We start from the raw sequence: 19,565 nt of genomic DNA, 5'->3' as shown, positions 1-19,565 counted from the left end.
TGTAGGGAAGCGTTTACCACACTGATCACAGCAGTGGCATTTTTGCTTAGCCAAGCTTCTTTGTTCATTCACCTCTGGTAGAACAGGGAAGCCAGACTGATGATGCAACACTGAATTGGAAACAAAGACAAAGGAAATGTTGTTTAGAGGCATTCCTTGACTTAAAATAGCAAAACCTATAGTGTTAAGTCAATGTACCCTATTATCAATTTAGCATCCATTTATAATTCGACAATGACTAGACATGACAACAGGTAGTCAATGCTAAAATAAATCAAAACAAACAAATGACTAGATAAAAAAACATCCTTATGGCATGCTGTATATCCATATAGACACAGTAAGTAACTTACAGAGGTCTTGATGATCCTTGGGTGTGTTGAGAGAGTTCATCTTCAGCTGAAGTCTGGAGTCCACAGTCAGATGTGATCAGAAAGTATAGATATCCTGGAGGAGTTGTGGAGAACAACTACAAACTCTTCTTATACTGGAGAGCCTGAGGTGGAACCACTAACTGCTTGGTGTTGATTGGCCAAAGAGTGGAACAATACAGTCATCAGCCACCAATCTCAACCTAACAAACTGCTGCATGTGCTCCACCCCTCTCTGACTCCTCCCCTAGGTCATGCTCTATGCAACATTCTAGAAATAAACTGCTAACTGTGAGATTGCCTTGTAAGAGCTATAGTAAAATAGCTCTGTGTGAAGAAACAACAAGAAAAACTGTTTTCCAAAATACTATTTGTCTTCCAAAACACAAACTGCCACCCACCCCCTAAAATGATTGCAAACAGTCTTCATAATTAGTACACAAGCCTTCACACCTTGTCTTTTACAAGTATAATACCGCACACCCTGTACGCACACCCCCCGACTTTAGTCAAGTCAAGTCAATTTTATTTATATAGCACATTTAAAAACAACAGCAGTTGACCCAGAGTGCTTTCCAGAGAACAGGTAGACCGTAGTCTATCACAGTGCAATAGTAGAACAAACAAACAAAATAACAACAATAAACAATAAATGTCACACAGTTTGAGAGTGGAGGATCTGAGTTAAATACAGGACCCTCTGTAGGCGGGAGATGGCGGAGTGGACTTTAGAAGACAGTGGTGGGGTTTCTGTACAGGACTGGTCAAGGCCTAACAACAAATACATAGGTTTGAATATTTAATACAGACACAGATTTATAGAAACATATTTGTCATTTGATACTTAAAAATAAAACGAGACATGTTTCATGTACATGACCTTGATCTTATGGCCTGCTCTCCTGAAAAGGTATGGTATATACAGTGCAGACTGCAGATATGACATCATTCAAGGCAAGCTGATCTACAATGTTCTTTAAAAATAGATCCACGGAACACATAACTCTTAAGTCTGAACAAGTGAACAAGTTATCGTCTTCTACTGTCTGTACAAAATCGAAAAGATAAAGTGCAATTCTCAAAAGAATCAACAAAACATCTTGGCTGTAATATTGCCATTGCACACAATCACAGTCACATATTATGATTAAAATAAAAACAGATGAATTAAAGGTATTTCATAAACAGGTCATATTATAGACAGTGGGTATTATAAATCTTCCATTGTAAGAATAATCGAAATTAATGAATAAACAATTGTTCATGAACAGGTCATATTATTTAGACCAGTGGTTCTCAACCTTTTCAGGCCACGACCCCCCAAGATAATACTATTTGAACTGGTTCCGCAGATACATGTTGTGATAACAGCTGATTGACAAGCTCGGTGTGAGCTTGTAGATTGCCTCTTTTCACTATAGGCCGTAATAACCTTTCCACAGAGTTTTTCTACTCTTCAATTTTATTTTGTGCTGTTTCTAAATTCTTGTATAGTGTGTTTATTATGCTCTGTGTCTTGAACTCTTAATGCCTCATATTAATTGTTTTGCCACCCTGTCTAGTTAAGTCTAAAATAGGCCTGCGTGTGACATTCAAATAATGTGTGGCGCTCGATGATGCAGAAACTACCACAGATGGATGTTCAATGCAAAATTCTGACCCAGACATCAACATGTTTGAACTGAAGCGAGACTCATTGGAGCTGCTGTCACCACAACCTCTAACGTTAAAGGGGTAGAAGCCATGCAGGCATCCACACACCAAGCCATGGTATAAAGACGTCTTCTTTTTTAAAAGAAAACAAACATTGTGATCTGATGTAGACCCTCAGGTCAATCTCACACAACAGCAACAGATCCAGACTGGCCATATCCTGGATGGACGCTGAATCTTCTCACATTGTTTATTACACAGACATGGCGAGCCCTGTGCCTGAACAAACACTCTATTACAATGAGTGTATCAGAATATAGAGCTTTATCCTCTTAACAAACAAATAAGGCCATAAGGTATAGCTACATACACATGCCACGGTTCATATGCAGAACATGATGTAGAAATGTAACAGAGTTCCCTTTCCTATTGATTCATACAATAGAGACAGCAAACAAAGTTTATTCACTAGATTTTTATTTTCCATCGATGCTTCCAGTTCCATCACAGTCACATATCATGAATGATAAAAACAGATGAATTAAAAGTAGTTCATGAACAGGTCATAATACAGACAGTGGGTATTAATCCGTCACACATGCGTCATGTTTGAACTGGTTCCGCAGATACATACTGTGATAACAGCTGATTGACAAGCTCCTTGTGAGCATGTAGATCAGGTATTTTCACAATGTTGACCTCTTTCTTATTATTTGGTTTTATAGTAGCCTGTACTTTTTTGATCTTACTGTAGGCTACAGTAATGGTCTTTTCTATAATATTTAATTTATATATATTTGTAGGAATTACTTTACTTTACCGTCACCTGGGCGGCCCCCAGATTTCACCTGAGAAACAATGTTTTTTTCCATTTAAAAAGGATCTACATAATTATGATGAACACAAATGTATTCATTGCAGTGGAATTGGCTGACTAATTGAAGTAGGTTTCTCTGACACAGTGGCAATTTGGATTAGATTTGTGTATGGATTAGAGCCTAGTATCACACACAGGTCTAGTAAGAGATCTATTGTGCTTTCAGAGCCCCTTGAAGCATGGCAGTTTCCCAGCTTTGTAGAGGTAGAGCAAAGGATGAAAAAGAGCTGACATCATGGCTACTGCCAATGCGATTATATTAGCAACTATGTTGGGATAATTCAGTAGTGCAAACAGAGTAGTAGGAAAATAGCTCATTGTAGTCAGTGACATTACTACCAAGCTGATCAGAATGATTCTAAAAGCTCTTCTCTTCAGGCCGTTTCCCTCCCCACTGTCCCTCTGTCCTTCTCCTGGTCCAGGCTGTTTCAGAGCTCTGAGGACCGAGAGGCAGCAGAAACACACCACAGAAATGCACACCATCCAAAAGCCCATCAGGAAGTAGTAAGGATACAAAGTATCGAATATAACTAACAAGCTGACTGTAAGCCCCGTCAGCCAGACAGCGCAGCAACAGGCCACCCTGTACCGAAGAGCTTTGTACCTGAGAAACACCACGGGGTGAACCACCGCTATGTAACGCTCCACACAGATACAACACTGGAACGATGGGATGGAGAAGAAGACAAACAAATCAAAAGTAAAGTCAGTAACCTTGAACAACACTGAGTTGTATGTGAAGAGCCATGCAACGAAAAAGATATCGGCCAAGGTAGAGATGATCACAGATACGATCAGGTTGAGATAAAAGAACTCGGAGGCGATCGTCCCACCAGCTCCACTCAGTATCAGCCACAGAACGTAGCTGTTGATGGGGAGATCCAGGAACTTGATAGAGCTGACACTGCACATTGCTATCCACTCCGAGGATGTGAAGGGGAAGGAGGAGTTGGTGCCATTCGCCAGTGTGTCGTTCATCTTCAGGCTCTGTGTGTGTCCTGTAACCGGTACAGAAGACGGATTAGAGCACAGTTGACCTGATATAACAATGACACAAGTAAACATTTTTAACAACTCTTCTAAATGTTTCTATTCTATTGAACAACTATTCTAATGAACAATGAACACAAGGTTAAAGGGATCTCACATTCTCACCTTTTGATGCCAGCAGAGTGTCTCAGATCTCTGAGTTGGTGTTTTGGTGAAGTCTCTTTGTCCGACGGTCACTTTCTTCCTGATGAGAGCAGATCCTCCAAATGATGAACTCTGTGCTTTGCCTTCTCTAACTATACCTTTCCCTGCTCCTCCTTCCACTAATGTGTGTTTGTTGCACACCTGCACTAAAGAGGATTTTCATATTGCATTGGATTCATGGAAATGTACAGTATATTCTTTATGCAAACTTTGTCCTTAGTTGGATAACCTCAGGGAACACATATGTGACGATCATTTGTTTATTAACCCATGACAACAACCCATGACCATGCAGGTGTATCTATGACTGACAGTCATAGATATAGATGGCTGGATGGATGGATGGATGGATGGATGGATCAATGGATGGATGGATGGATGGATGGATGGATGGATGGATCAATGGATGTATGGATGGATGGATGGATGGATGGATGGACAGTATTTGGGCCACGTTGTGGCGTGAATTGAAGCAACAGTTCGCCTCACCGTTTCGGATGCGACATCCACACCGTAGCCTGCTAAATACGTGCAAAGCAAGACGGGACTACTTTACTGTCTTTACCTGATAAATGGGGGGAGGTGTGAGATGATATAATTTAATTCTAGGTGTTGGTAGTCCGGTAGCCTCGGAAATCCAGACGTTTTTATTTCCAGGGAGAAAAAAAAAGTCTGGGGCCGAGTCCACTTCAATTCGGCATACAGTAGCGCAAACGTCGCTCACTCTCCGCTGATTTCTGATCGTCTGCACCTTTGTTAAATTGACGCACACACGTACACACACTCCTCTCTCTCTCTGTCGCTCTAATTAATTAGTCTCATGTCACGCAGCTGTGTGTAGATTCTCCCGGCGGATCCTGCCGGGAGCTGCCTATGCCATAGAAAGCAGAGGTGGACCCCAGGCTAGTAGTCCGGTGGCTTAGTGAAAGGATAGTGCAATTGCGGATAAAAGCGTAATTCTTTGCATGATGGGTTAGGGTCAATTATTTTATATGTGAAAATCCGCCTAGTAGTTTTCAGACTATATACATCATAAAATGATCAGATTATTTACAAATGTGATAAAGTTGACTTATTTTGACATTATTAAAGTCACAGAACATGAAATATCATCAATAACACCTTTATTGCAATGAAGAACACAAATTAACTAGAACTCAACCAGCCTTCGGATGGTCTCGTTCTAGCGCCACGCCACGCCATCCAGGTGGCCAGTTGTCTGGGTGCCCACTCATCTAGGTGGCCAGTTGTCCGGGTGGTCACTCATCCAGGTGGCCAGTTGTCCGGGTGCCCACTCATCTAGGTGGCCAGTTGTCCGGGTGCCCACTCATCTAGGTGGCCAGTTGTCCGGGTGCCCACTCATCCAAGTGGTCAGTTGGTGGCCAGTTGTCCAGGTGGCCACTTGTTCAGTCAGACTATTTGGGTGCGGTACTGAACTGTACTGTACTGTACTGTACTGTACTTTACTGTACTGTGTGTGTGTGTGTGTGTGTGTGTGTGTGTGTGTGTGTGTGTGTGTGTGTGTAGTGAAAAGGGGAGGGGTCGGTGAATGTGGAAATTGTGATGTAATTTGCATCACAGCAAAATCTTGCGCAATAACAGTATGGTACACAAAAGCGTGTGTAGAATAAATATGACAGGTGCGTGGAGAGAGAGAGAGAGAGAGGGGAGTTGCACCACTCAGTTCACACAGGTGTGATTGTTTTGTGCATGGAGAGATTTGTGCTAACGGAGTGGTTTCGTAGGAGAAGCCGGACGGATAATAGCTGGGTCTGGATTCGTCCAAAATCAACAAGTTTTTGATTTTTGGTATGATGGTAGGTATGGTTATAAGGTTTTCAAAAATCATCGCAAACGAGTTGGGAGCGCCTCCTAGTGGCCTGTTTGCAATGAATCTAATATTAAATGGGTCCGTATATGGCTAAAAATCAAAATAATTGATAAAATATATTTTCCAATGGATTCTATTAGTATTGGGTATGCTAAATAACATATTAACATTTTGGGTGAAAATAACTTCTGGAAAGGTATAATTTTCAAGATGGCGTCCACGGTGGCCTCAGTAGAGTTCTCAATCTCTGCCCGAACCCGGCCCGGCCCGGCCCGGCCCGACATTTTCGGGTAGGGCCGGGCCCAAAATGCACGATAATTAGTCGGGCCGGGCCGAGCCTCGGGCTCTGTGATTTTACGTGATTTTTTTCTTTTTTTTTAATATAATTTTATTATAACAAAAATAACAATTCTGTTGTTTGTGTAATGTAGCCTATTTATTTAATATGAAGAGGGCTGAGCTGGTGAATGTTGGCGATCAACTTTTACAGTTTAGGCGATATACTATATGTGACTGAAGGAGGAGGAAGCGATGATCAGCAGCAGCGCAGCGCAGCGCACCAAAGTGACAGAATAGAACGGTGGTTGTTGAACTTGCTACCGCTGGCTGGCCTCTGGTTTGCCAACCAAATGAGCTGCTTACTGCTCAGCATCAACTATATAACTTAAGTTAACTTGTCATATGCTTAAATGTTTTATAAGACCATCGATTAATCCGCAATAGCTCGTTTTGGAAACGTCGGGGCTTAACGAGACACTGCTGTCTCGTTGAACCCAGCTGGGTGAATAAGCTAAATTAGGCTACCTAATCAACGTCACCACGGTAAATGCATTATAACTATGAAAGCACCTGCATACACGTAATATAGTTACATGATGACCAAGCAATGTTACAGTCACACTGTAGGCTACAGCTATTTGGTTTACAAATCGTATCGCAGCGCGCTGTACAGCTATTTAATTTCCCCATCGCAGCGCAGCGCGCCTCGTTGTGTGCCCACTGCCCAAAATAAAAGATCTGCAAGCTGTCGACAGACTCGACACGCCATCGAGCGGCATGTTGATGGTTTGTATGTCTGTTCTTTTGGTTAGGCAACGCACATTACGCGTGGTATGTGGGTTTGAGAGGCAATGATTATGTAAACGATGTAACCTAGTAGATTATAGCCAAGTTGACAATTGTCATAATATTGTATAGCTCTGTTTGGGACTGTTGCACAACGGTGAATGATGAAAAAGTTGCACTTTGTTAACGGGACAGTAGCCTATTGGACATAATTAACTGCGTCACTTCAGAGGATCGCTGCTACTTTGATTCAGAAGATGTTTACTCACCCCTGGAAATTGCTGGAAACCATTAGAATGTTGGAAATGGAACATTATCAGCCAATTAACGTGAGTTACATAAATCCTTTATTTCGGTGACTAGACTATTAGTGCGTTCTCTGACACGGTCGTCTCAATAATCCTGCCGCGGCCATATAGTGGCATTTTTCTTTTTCCTTTTTTTCTCTTTTTTTTCCACTCGGGCTTTTTCGGGTTTTCGGGCCTGACATTATGGTAATTGTTAGGGTCGGGCCGGGCCTCGGGCCGACCCAGTTAGGGTAGGGCCGGGCCTTAATTTTCAGGCCCGATGAGAACTCTAGGCCTCAGTAAGCTTAAAATGCCTATAAACTGGGATTTAGTACATATACAAAATCATAACAATTATGCACTTGGTGACAAGTTTTAGATATTTGGCATGATGTTAGGTATGGGCATAATGTTTTCAAAAACCATCGCAAACAAGTTGGGCTCGCCCCCTAGTGGTCTGTTTGCAATGAATCCAATGCTGGCCTATTTAACATTGGATTCATGTGGACGCCATCTTGAAAATGATGCCTTTCCAGAAGTTATTTTTTCCTACATTTTTAGTATGTTATTTAGCACACCCAATACTAATAGAATCCATTGATTTTTTTCTTGTATCCATTATTATGGTTTTTAACCATATACTGGCCCATTTAATATTAGATTCATTGTAAACGGACCACTAGGGGGCGAGCCCAACTCGTTTGCGATGGTTTTTGAAAACCTTATGCCCATCCCTAACACCATACCAAAAATCAAGAACTTGTCACCAAGTGCATAATTGTTATGATTTTGTATGTATTAAATCCCAGTTTATAGGCATTTTAAGCTCCCGGCAGCCATCGTGGACGCCATCTTGAAAATTATGCCTTTCCAGAAGTTTCCTATTTTTTTAGTATGTTATTTAGCACACCCAATACTAATAGAATCCATTGGAAAATGTCTTTTATCAATTATTTTGATTTATAACCATATACTGACCCATTTAATATTAGATTCATTGCAAACGGACCACTAGGGGGCGCTCCCAACTCGTTTGCGATGGTTTTCGAAAACCTTATAACCATACCTACCACCATACCAAAAATCAAAAACTTGTCACCAAGTGCACGATTTTAACAAATTCAGACCCAGCTATAAACGAGCATATTGGTTTGCTCCCCCTTTCCATTATAGTAGAAGGATACTATTAGTTGCTGTCGGGAGGAAACCTCATAACTCCATTTTTGAGGTTTTTGATTTTTGTTCATAAATCGATGCTACTGAACACTGTGTGTTGTTATGAACATATTGAACCAATGTAAAGTATCAAAAAGCGCTTCTGAAAGAACCTCTGAACTCCATTTGATCCTCAAACTGTCAGTAGAAACACTTAACTCCACTGCTCTGTGGGGGCACTGACTGCAGCCCAGCCTCGGAGCCGCGCGGAAGATAAACAAAAAGAACGACTGTGTGTGTGTGTGTGTGTGTGTGTGTGTGTGTGTGTGTGTGTGTGTGTGTGTGTGTGTGTGTGTGTGTGTGTGTGTGTGTGTGTGTGTGTGTGTGTGTGCATGTGTGATAATCAAACTTGCGTGGGTGTGTGTGTGTGTGTGTGTGTGTGTATGTGTGTCCGTGCGTACATGTGAGTGAGCGAGAGAGAGAGACAGACAGATACTGTGTGTGCGTGTGTGTGTGTGTGTGTGTGTGTGTGTGTGTGTGTGTGTGTGTGATAATCAAACTTGGAGATCCATTGGGCCTCATGCGCCAACCGTTCTTAAGAAGTTCTTAAGAGGAAATTTGTTCTTAGACCCCCTTAGGAAGTTTTTAAGAAGGTTTTGGGATCCCTCAATCTTTTCTTAGCTGTGATTTGTTCGTAGGTAAGAACAGAATCTACGCACACTGTGGAGCACTCTTAGGGTGCCTTTTTCGTTCTTAAGTGCAATCTGAAAACATAAAGGAAAAACAGCTCCATCTGCATGATGCTCAAAGTTTGGTCTGAGGACCTCAAGGGGTCCTTGAGGAAGTTCCAGGCAGTCCACAGCAAAATATGGAACATTTTACCACTTTAATCCCATTTTATACTTTGAAAATAGCCAATCTACAAGCTCACAAACGCGTCCCATTACTGCCCATTTTGAGCTTGTAGATCGGCTATTTTCGAAACATTTTGATAAATCTTCAAAACATTTCCCTAGCAGAAAATATTTTCATATGGGGGTCTGCAGAATGCATGTCAATTTGGGGGTCCTTGACATGAAAATGTTTGAGAACCACTGGTTTAGAGTTCACAACCCAACCCAACGCACCATACCCACCACATAACCCCCACCCCATGCACCCACCATCATCCCCCCCCCCCCCCCCCCCCCCCCAAGTTGACTATTGTGAGATAAAAAAATCATGAAATACATTCATGATTATTGAAAATATTGAAATATTGAAATTTTCTGTTCACTTCAGTACCTCCACAGTATTATTGGAGTCTGGTGTTCCACCATATTTAGACTTTAGGTATTCTTGACTTCACTCAACTTTATTTCTATGTGTGAGGTCCTGTGATTTCTGTGTGCTGCAATCACACACAGGTGTGACTGCAGGCAAGGCCATGGAGTCATGCAAAACCACACCCACCTGGGTGAACACAGGTAGGAAAGTGAATTCCCAATGCCTTATATGGGATTGGTGGGGCGGTTCCCTATGGTAATTAGGATGTTAATTAGGATATGTGGGGCGTCTACCTATGATCATTTGAATGAACTGGCACACCCCTTCAAGTTACAAGGATTTGGATTCATCATCATAAGAACATGCTTACGAACAATTCTGCCTACTTAAGAACGTTCCATGAATCTGACTGGACTTCTCTTAGGAATTCACTTAGGAAGAAATGTAAGAGGAAAAGTTAGGAACTTATTGGCGCATGAGGCCCATTGTCAGTGGAGTTAAGAGGTTTTTTCTGTCATTGATAAGAACTATCTTGACAGAGAAACCACTCCATTTGAGCTGTATTCGGGTGATAATATAATGACACATGCAAGTGTAACCAAATGGAGTCACACAGTACTCCTAATATCACAGTTACTACGCCACTCCCAATTACAGGGTGGGAGACCCGAAAGGTAAGTGTTCAGTTGAGTGAACAATGGTGAATAATGATGGTCGGTTGCTCATGTACATAGAACTTTATTTAGAAAAGTACACAGTATTGGCATTTAATCAAAACACATTTCCAAATGTCACCAATATAGATTGCAAAAGGCTTAATTAGTCAGATCATAACTTGGGTAAATAGCTGTACTGAGATGTCTTATTTGATTAGTTCCATACACACAGGTAACACTGCAAATGAGCAAATCGAAGCCACTCAGAGCCAAAGGTAATAGGCATTAAACGCTTTAAACACAGCAAAGATCACTGCAACACAATATCAAAAGGCTAAAAGCCATAAACACAGCAAAAGGGGCAGTAATCAAGCACCAGTCTGCAGCATAACCATTAACCAAGTATATGTCTGTCTTTGATGCCTATTAAAGCAAGTTTGGTAAAGACGACAATGAAGGACTCGTTTAAAGCCACATGGGCTATTTCAGGTACAGTATAAAAGAATAAAAATGTAGCAGCATAGAATTTAAAACCAAAATAAAAGGTAAAAAAGAACAGCGGTTCAACAGTACACGATCCCTGTTAACAGGTGTCAGGGCATCCCAGGTTGTTTGAACAGTGTGTTTGCTTGTTCAGCACACCATGATCTCTAGACTCCTGTCACACACACACTAGCAGCCTCTCGTTCCAGCTCGTGTGTGTACCACGCACACACACACACTCTAGCAGGGCTCTCGTTCACAGCGTCTTTGTTTCTAGCAGCCTGTATACCAACATGCACACAATGACGGCTGTCCGCTCTAAGTCAGAGCTCCACCAACGTCTCGACGCTGTAAGTGAGCACAAACTTGACGCGACGCCAGACCGTTTGAACAGACGCCGGAAGTGGGCAACCTGGGCAATACACAGCTTCACCCTATGCCTGACTAGCTACGTAATATGCTGAGCTGAGGGGGTGGTGCTAACGAAACACAGGCAGTGTCAGTCACACTGATTACATTCGCCCCCCCCAAATTGAATCGGCGTCCCGACGATATGCCCCCTGAGAAGCAGGCCCCTATTCTCCCCCATTGTGCTGGTGACATACTGTTTGACGATATGGCAGCCGGTGAGGGTTGGGGTGGCAACCAGCATTACTTCGACTGCTACGGCGCAGACCAGGGGAAGGTGGCGATAGATGTTCTTCTGAGCCTTCCAAGGATCCCGGGCTACTTCCCTGGTCTTGTCCCGGATGCAGTGGGCTCCCTTGATCCTCAGGTTCTGGTGTTCGTATTCCTGGATCTCTTCTCACATCATCTTCCAGGACCAGAACGATTGATTCCTCCGAGTCACTTATGGCATGACCTGGAGGTGTACGGTCCCGAGTAGGCATGCCACGGTATGAGATTTTACAGTACGGTACGGTGCCGGTATTGAAAACCTATACCTCGGTATTCCACGGTATTTATATTAAAAAAATAATAATAAAAAAAGATTGCCCCCCCCCCCCCCCCCCCACCTATGTCTAGTGACTACCCCCACCTCCTTATAAGCCCTTCTTTGTTCCCCAACCTGTAGGCCTACATATCTTATTTATTTATTTTTCCCTTTTTATGATCATTTGAATTTTGTTATTTGTCATGTGACTTGTCATGATTATGAATTGGTTACCCAGGACCGAATGGAAACAAGACTGCAAGGACTTTTTTCAGTGATCCCTTTGGACATTGACTGTACCCTATACTGATTACATTTCTGCCAATAAAGTATTCAATCAATGAATCAATAGTTATTCCCCACTGTATTTCACTGTACTATGGCTCCCCCTAATGGCCGTTTTGTACCCTGCACGCTGTAATGCAATATGCGCATGCTCGCAACTGCGCGCCTCTGTGTTGTTGACACTTGACAGTTCACACTTTTAGTTTAGTACATGTGGAAATATGGAATATACAATTGGATCTGGGTGTCTTTCAGCAACACTAACTCAAAGGTAGGAAGCAACTTTTCAATCTACTGCAGCTGTGTGGTGAAAATAAACGTTTTGCCTTAGTCTGGGAGTGGAGTTGCACTGCATGCGCGCAGCATGCGCCGCCCACCAACGCTGTATTAAAATACCGTAAACTCGGAAATCTCACGGTATCAACACCGTGGCTGTTCCTGTCGCGGTATTACCGAAATTCGGTAAACCGCGGCATGCCTAGTCCCGAGTGACAGGCACTAGATTTACCGGTTGGACATCGGGTCGCTCCCTCTCTGGTGCACGCCGCAGCTCTGTTCGGTGTAGTCGCAAGGCAGGGCCTTCCTGGTGGACAGGGGCGACGGTATATACCATTCCCTGTTCATGGGGTCTGTTCACCACCCGATAAAGGCAGGAATGCCAACGGTCTTGGATCTTGTTCCTCCCTCTCACCTGGTGATTCCTCTTGTACACGAACTGGCCCACTTCTAGACCAGGACTAGTCACCTGCTGGTTATGTTGTCTGTTCCGTTGCTCTGCTTTGGCATGGAGTTGTTGCCGTACGTGGTCGTACACTGTCCTTAGGGATTCTTGATGTTTTTGTACCCATTCCTCTGGGGCCTCCTCACCTGGGTCTTCGTCACCGCCAAGGAGAAAATCGACAGGGAGCTGGGGTTCACGGCCAAACATGATATAGTGGGGCGCCAAACCAGTAGTGTGATGCGCAGTAGTATTGTAAGAGTAGGTTAGTTGAGACAGGTGCTGAGGCCAGCGTCTTTTTTGCTCTGGTGGTAGAGTACGGAGGAGGTCATGGAGCGTCCTATTGAACCGCTCGCACTGGCCATTTCCCTCAGGATGGTATGGGGTCGTCCTGGTTTTTTTGATGCCGTAGGTGTCACACAGCTGCTTTATTATCTTGCTTTCAAAGTTTCGGCCTTGGTCGGAATGAATGCGACTGGGGGGCCCGAACAGGTGGAACCAGTGTTTCACCAAGATGTCTGCCACCGTGCTCGCCCGCTGGTCTCTTGTTGGGATCGCTTGTGTGAACTTGGAAAAAAACATCTGTAATCACTAGGACATTTTCTCGTCCATCACTGGCTGGTTCTAATAGAGTAAAATCCATAGCTAGTAGCTCATTAGGTCGAGATGCCTGGAGGCTTCCCCTGTATGCCCTTACTCTAGGGCCTTCTTTTGCTAGGATGCATCTCCCGCAGTTACGGCACCAATTTTCAATGTCCTTTGACATACCTGGCCAGTACCCCCGATCCCGTGTCAATTGTAAGGTGCGGTCTACACCCTGGTGTCCATGGCCATCGTGCACACTCTGGAAAACCTTTTCCCTGAGACACTGGGGTAGTAGTATTTGGAGAAGTTCTTTACCCCCACCTGGAGGGTAGATCTTTCTGTACAGCACCCCTTCCCTCTCCACCAGGCGTCTCCACTGGCGAAGCAGCTCTCTGCACTCTTGGCTCAGCTGTTCACGCTCTTCCCGGCCAGGGTTCCGCCCTTCGCGCCAGTATTTCTCCACAGGGCCAATAACTGGATCTTGTTTCTGTAGTGATGACAATTCCAGCAGTGACAAACTAGGCAAGGCAGCCATCTCACGAATGTGAGTTTCATGGGAGACAGGCGAGGCAGGCTGAGAGTGGTGTAAAGCCGCCGGAACTTCTACCCCAGGGGTGAACCGGTCCAGATACTGTCTCGATAAAGCATCAGCATTGCCATTGCTACGACCTGGACGATATTCCAAGGTGTAATCAAAGGAAGCCAATTGGGAAGCCCATCGCTGCTCCAGTGCTCCCAGCTTAGCGGTTTGGAGGTGTCGGAGGGGGTTGTTGTCTGTGTAGATAGTTACTTTATTGCCCAAGAGGTATTCTCTAAATTTTTCTGTAACGGCCCATTTAAGGGCAAGGAACTCAAGCTTCATGGAGCTGTAATTATCCATGTTTCTCTCGGTTGGTTTAAGGCCTCGACTAGCAAAGGCTATCGGCCTGCGCTTCCCGTCATGGTCTTGAGAAAGAACTGCACCCAAACCACCATGGCTGGCGTCGGTCTCAAGAATGAAGGGCTTCTGAAAGTCGGCGTAAGCAAGGACTGGGGCTGTAGTCAAGCCTTCTCTTAGCGCCATGAATGCCTGTTCACAGTGTTCGTCCCAGAAGTTGGACAAGGGGGTTTTAGGCGTCTTACCCTTCTTGTTGGGTCCACTCAACCGCGCCACCAGGTGATGGAGAGGGGCTGCTAGTTTGGCAAAATTCTCCACAAACCTTCTATAATAGGAGGCAAAGCCCAGGAAGGATCTTAGTTCAGCCAAATGCGAAGGCCGCCTCCACTCACGCACTGCAGCTAACTTGTCTGGGTCTGTGGCTACCCCCTGTTCAGAGACAACATGGCCGAGATACTTGACTTTCTTTTGGAAGAAATGGCATTTGGATAGCTTTGCCTTCAGGCCTTGTTGATCGAGACGGGAAAAGACCACTTCTAGACGTTCCAAGTGTTGTTGTACAGTAGAGGAGTACACAATGATGTCATCAAGATATAGCAAGACTGATTGGAAACGCTGGTTGCCAAACATGCGCTCCATTAAGCGCTGAAAAGTCCCGGGTGCATTACATAAGCCAAAAGGCATTCGGTTAAACTCAAATAAGCCAAAGGGGGTACAGAATGCAGTTTTAGCCCGATCTGCTTCAGCCATCGGCACTTGGTTGTAGCCACTGGCTAGATCTAGTGTGGAGAACCACTTGGCTCCCGTTAAGGCATCAAGGGACTCTTCGATCCTTGGAAGTGGATATGCATCTTTCCGGGTCTTCGCGTTCAGCTGCCTGTAGTCAACGCACATGCGTAGGCCCCCTCCCTTCTTAGCCACCAGCACAATAGGGGATGAATACGGGCTGCAACTCTCTCTGATCACTTGACTTTCAAGTAACTGTTTAATGTGTGCCCTGACTGCCTCATACTGCGAGGGGGGAATGCGGCGATAAGGTTGACGCACGGGTGCGTCCTCTAAGAGTGGGATCTCATGTGTAATGAGGTTGGTACATCCTAAATCGCCCTCACTTTTAGCAAATACATGCTTGTATTTAGTCAATAGGCGCTTAGCATCAATCTTATCTTCAGGCAAGATGCCAGGGAAGTCAAGCTGTTCAAGGTCAATGGAAGCATTACTGTCCATCTCTACAGACTGTACTGAAACATACGCCGTACATTCTTGGGTGGATGAATCGATTGATAGGTCTATGCAAGGCGTATTACCTGCTACAATATCTCTACCCTCTACAACCTGCACAGTTCCTATCACTCTACGGGGCACTAGCCATACATCAGACTGACCTACATTAGTGACAGGGGCATAGAGGGTACCTTTCTCAGCATGGACTAGGGCAGGAGAGACAAGCAAGCCTTCGGGGAGACCAACATCCAATGGCCCAAGGGGTTCGAGCAAAAACGCCATAGGTGGAACCTGGGGACAAGTAACAGGGACCATTGACAGTGTTCCAGCTGTAACACATATGGGGCGTTTGCCTTGTACCCTGACTTTAAAGGCAGAAGATGAACTTACTATAGCCTCTATTTTCTCACAGTGGCGAAAGGCCAGCTTCCACGCCACCGCAGCAGACTGTACAGCAGAGCTCTGGAATAAGTTGGTGCCATGTTGTGCAAATAGTTCACGGTAACAGTCAATGATGATATTCATGCCAAGGATACCAGGGGTGGCTTTCTTTCGACTGGTTAGAACACCATCAGGTGGGTCTTTCACAATTAATATACCCATACTAGGCAGACAGGTGCCAAGCACTTTTACATCAAGCTCAATATAGCCCAAATACGGTATGTCCAACCCATTAGCTGCCTTGAGACCAAGCCACTTACAATCGCGCAGTTCATGTTTAGACAAGTGTGCAAAATGTTCATGAAAACAGCTTTCTGTAATAGTGGTAACCATGGAGCCAGTGTCCAACAGACAAGGAACCTCCACTCCGCCCATGGGCACCACCACTACCGAGCAAGGCCCAATTAACTTGCGGATTAACTCTTGGTGTTCAATATGTGAGTCGGAAAACCCCCCTCCCAGCGTTTGACTCTGCACACTGGAAGGTTCTAGTTTCCCGCCGGTGTAATCTGTGCAGCAGTAGTGCTAGCCTGTGAGGGCGGGGTGTCTTGAGTACAATAACGAGCGATGTGGCCTGGCTGCGCACACTTAAGACATATGGGTCGGCCATCAGGGGCACGCTGGTATCTGTTAACCCTGGAGAACGATCTGTCTCTACCTGCAGCCCCATTAGAATTTAGAGTCTGTGTGATCAAATCCAGTTGAGCTTGTTGCTTAACAAACATGTTTTTCAACTCTTCATATTCCGATTTACCTACTCCAACTGCTTCACTAGTTGCAGTGGCCTGAGCTTCACAAGTTTGTGGAATGGGGCGTACATACTTTTCTCTGGAAGGCTGACCCTCCTCGACCCATCGGATCGCCTCTTTGCGAATGTCAAGTAGAGACAGTTCTCCATTTTGCCTCACCAATGTCTTTAGTTGTCTGCGCAGCATATGGTCTCTCACATTTTCACAGAACTGGTCTCGCAGCAAAATCTGTGAATTGGACATAGCGTTACACAATTGCACTTTTTCCATTAAAGTCATAAGAGCGTGGGAGAAATCCTGCAATGATTCTCCCTCTTTCTGTTTTCTCTCAAAGAATTTTTGTTGCAAAGATACATAGGATTTTGAGCACCCATAGACCTCCTGTAGTATTGTAATAATCTGCTCAGAATCCTCCCTTACCCCTTGATCTCTAAATTTAATTTCAGTGCGAGCAGTACCTTCCAAATGGTCGTACACAAACAATGCTTTGTCAATTGTGGACATGTGCCTTGCCCTCAAACAACCCTCCACCTCCTCCACCCACTCATCCACAGTTAAAGCCCCAGAAAGTGAAGACCCTGAGAATTTGGGGCATTTGCGCTCCCTAGGGAGGTAAACGGTCTGTTCTCTTCTCTGTGGGGGTGGGGGTGTAGGTGCATTGTTTACAGTGTCAGATGGTTGTTCTGACACAGAAAGTCTTTGATTTTCAGCTCGAAGCTGAGCCATCTCCTCCCGTAGTCTCCGGAGCTCCTCCTCCATAGCCTGATTACAGATAGATAGATAGATAGATAGATAGATAGATAGATAGATAGATAGATAGATATGTGGAATTCATGAATGATGCTGTATTACCGGTCTTGTGTGTGTGTGTGTGTGTGTGTGTGCATGCGTGCGTGCGTGCGTGCGTGCGTGCGTGTGCGTTTGGTGGGGGTGGGGGTTCTGTACACGATGTGGTTTTATAATAATGAAATCCCAACATGGGTTCCGTTACAGCAAAGCCCCCTGCATGCATTTCTATCTCTGGGACCCCCAATTTGTATTGTAAAATCTATGTTAACACCCTGAGCGGCATAAACGGAGGTCTCCGTCCTATCAAATACGCTCAGCGCTCAGGACGGAACAATAATGATAATTATCATAACCGAGCGCATCACTCCACAGGCTGGGAGCACCTGTTGGGCAACATTTGATGTAATTTACGGTTGGGACGTCATCCAAAGTGATCCCCCCCATTGTAGTGGATGAGATCGATAATCTTAAAACGTGAATAACTATTGATCTAAATCAATCCGTCCAATTCTAACCAAAGATTATGTTTTTGACGGCCCATCGCGGTCCCGTCGCTATAGTCGTGTTAGAATTAATCATAGCTCCCGTTGTTGTCGATCGCCTCGGGAGTGTTTTGGCTACATCTAGCTATACTTCAGCTATATTCAAGATGGCGCCTGGTGCACCTTGAAATGCGCTCCGTAGCTGCAAATCGCTGGGCACCCTGATTTAATTCAATTTGGGGGTCCTTGACATGAAAACGTTTGGGAACCAGTGGCATAGGGCAACCCGCCGAGGAGAGGCAAAAAAATGCGCCAAACCGATACTCATAATAATAATTTTCTCCGCGGCTCCGCAGCTTAATTGTGAATGGTAAATGGTGCATTTACGTACATAGCGCCTTTATCCAAGGCGCTTTACAGAGATTACGCATTACATTCACCCATTCACGCACACAGAGAGAGAGAGAGAGAGAGAGAGAGAGCAGAGTAGAGATGGGGAAGCGTAGAGCATCCTGTCCTTTGGGGAAATTGGACCGCACGGTACTGGGTTTGAGCCTTTGAGGCCCTGAATCTGGGGCCCTTCATTGGCCATTGATTTTGTTAAATTTAGGTAAAAAATTACACCCGTGTGAACTGAGTGGTGCAACTCCCCCCCCCCCCCCCCTATCTCTCTCTCTCTCTCTCTTTCTCTCTCTCTCTCTCTCTCATTAGCAGGCAACAGTGCAGCACTATCTCTCTCTCTCTGTTTCTGGCACAACAGCCACTTTTTCCCCTACTGGTACTCATAGTCACACACATAGGTTAACACATAGGTTAACACACAGTCACATAGGTTAACACGGACATTGTTGTTCCTTGGAGTGGTTGCCTCGAATATGATAAAAACACGTAAAAAACCCGAAAACTGCAAAAATGACCGGCCCAGGGACCCTGGTGAGGGTTAATCCGTCCCTGACCACGGGGTGAACCACCGCTATGTAACGCTCCACACAGACACAACACTGGAACGATGTGGGACAGGGAACCAGAAAAACAACAACATAAGTAATGTTTAAAAACCCAAAATGAAGCAAAACGAAGTTGTATGTGAAGAGCCATGCAAAGTAAAAGACAGAGGCCAAGGTAGAGAGGTTCACAGATAAAAAAAAAATAACTATTTTTCTTTAAAACAGCAGATGAACCTGATCGCCATTTTCGCTACTTTTCTGTGACAATCTTGTGCGACAAAATAAGGTGAAAAAATATGGAATATGGAGATATACAGTATTGTTTTTTTTCCTCGACAGCAACGATTCATTGGAGCACAGTCCTGCTATATTAGAAGGCGTCGTACCAACGCATAGTTGCGTTCTGTACACGGTATGAAGCCGGCAAGCTCCAAGGCAAGGGTTGATGTACCACACACGTTGCTCCCTCCCAGCCCCGCAGTGTCGCTCCACTCCACACACCACCGGGCGGAACCAATTCTTTATGTTTCCCATGTTTTTTTTGTATCCTCCCCTCCTCCATGCCCTTCGCCGATGCCCTTTGCAGCAGACACAAACAAATGGCACCCGCAGGAGGAGGAGGAGGACGCCGGGTGTGATAGATGCAAGATTTATAACAGCGAGGGGGTGGAGATAAAAACCTTGCATCTCCCAAAA

The sequence above is a fragment of the Electrona antarctica genome (assembly GCF_951216825.1).
Source record: "Electrona antarctica genome assembly, contig: scaffold_59, whole genome shotgun sequence".
Lineage (NCBI taxonomy): Eukaryota > Metazoa > Chordata > Actinopteri > Myctophiformes > Myctophidae > Electrona > Electrona antarctica.
Note: the sequence above shows the minus strand (reverse complement) of the source record.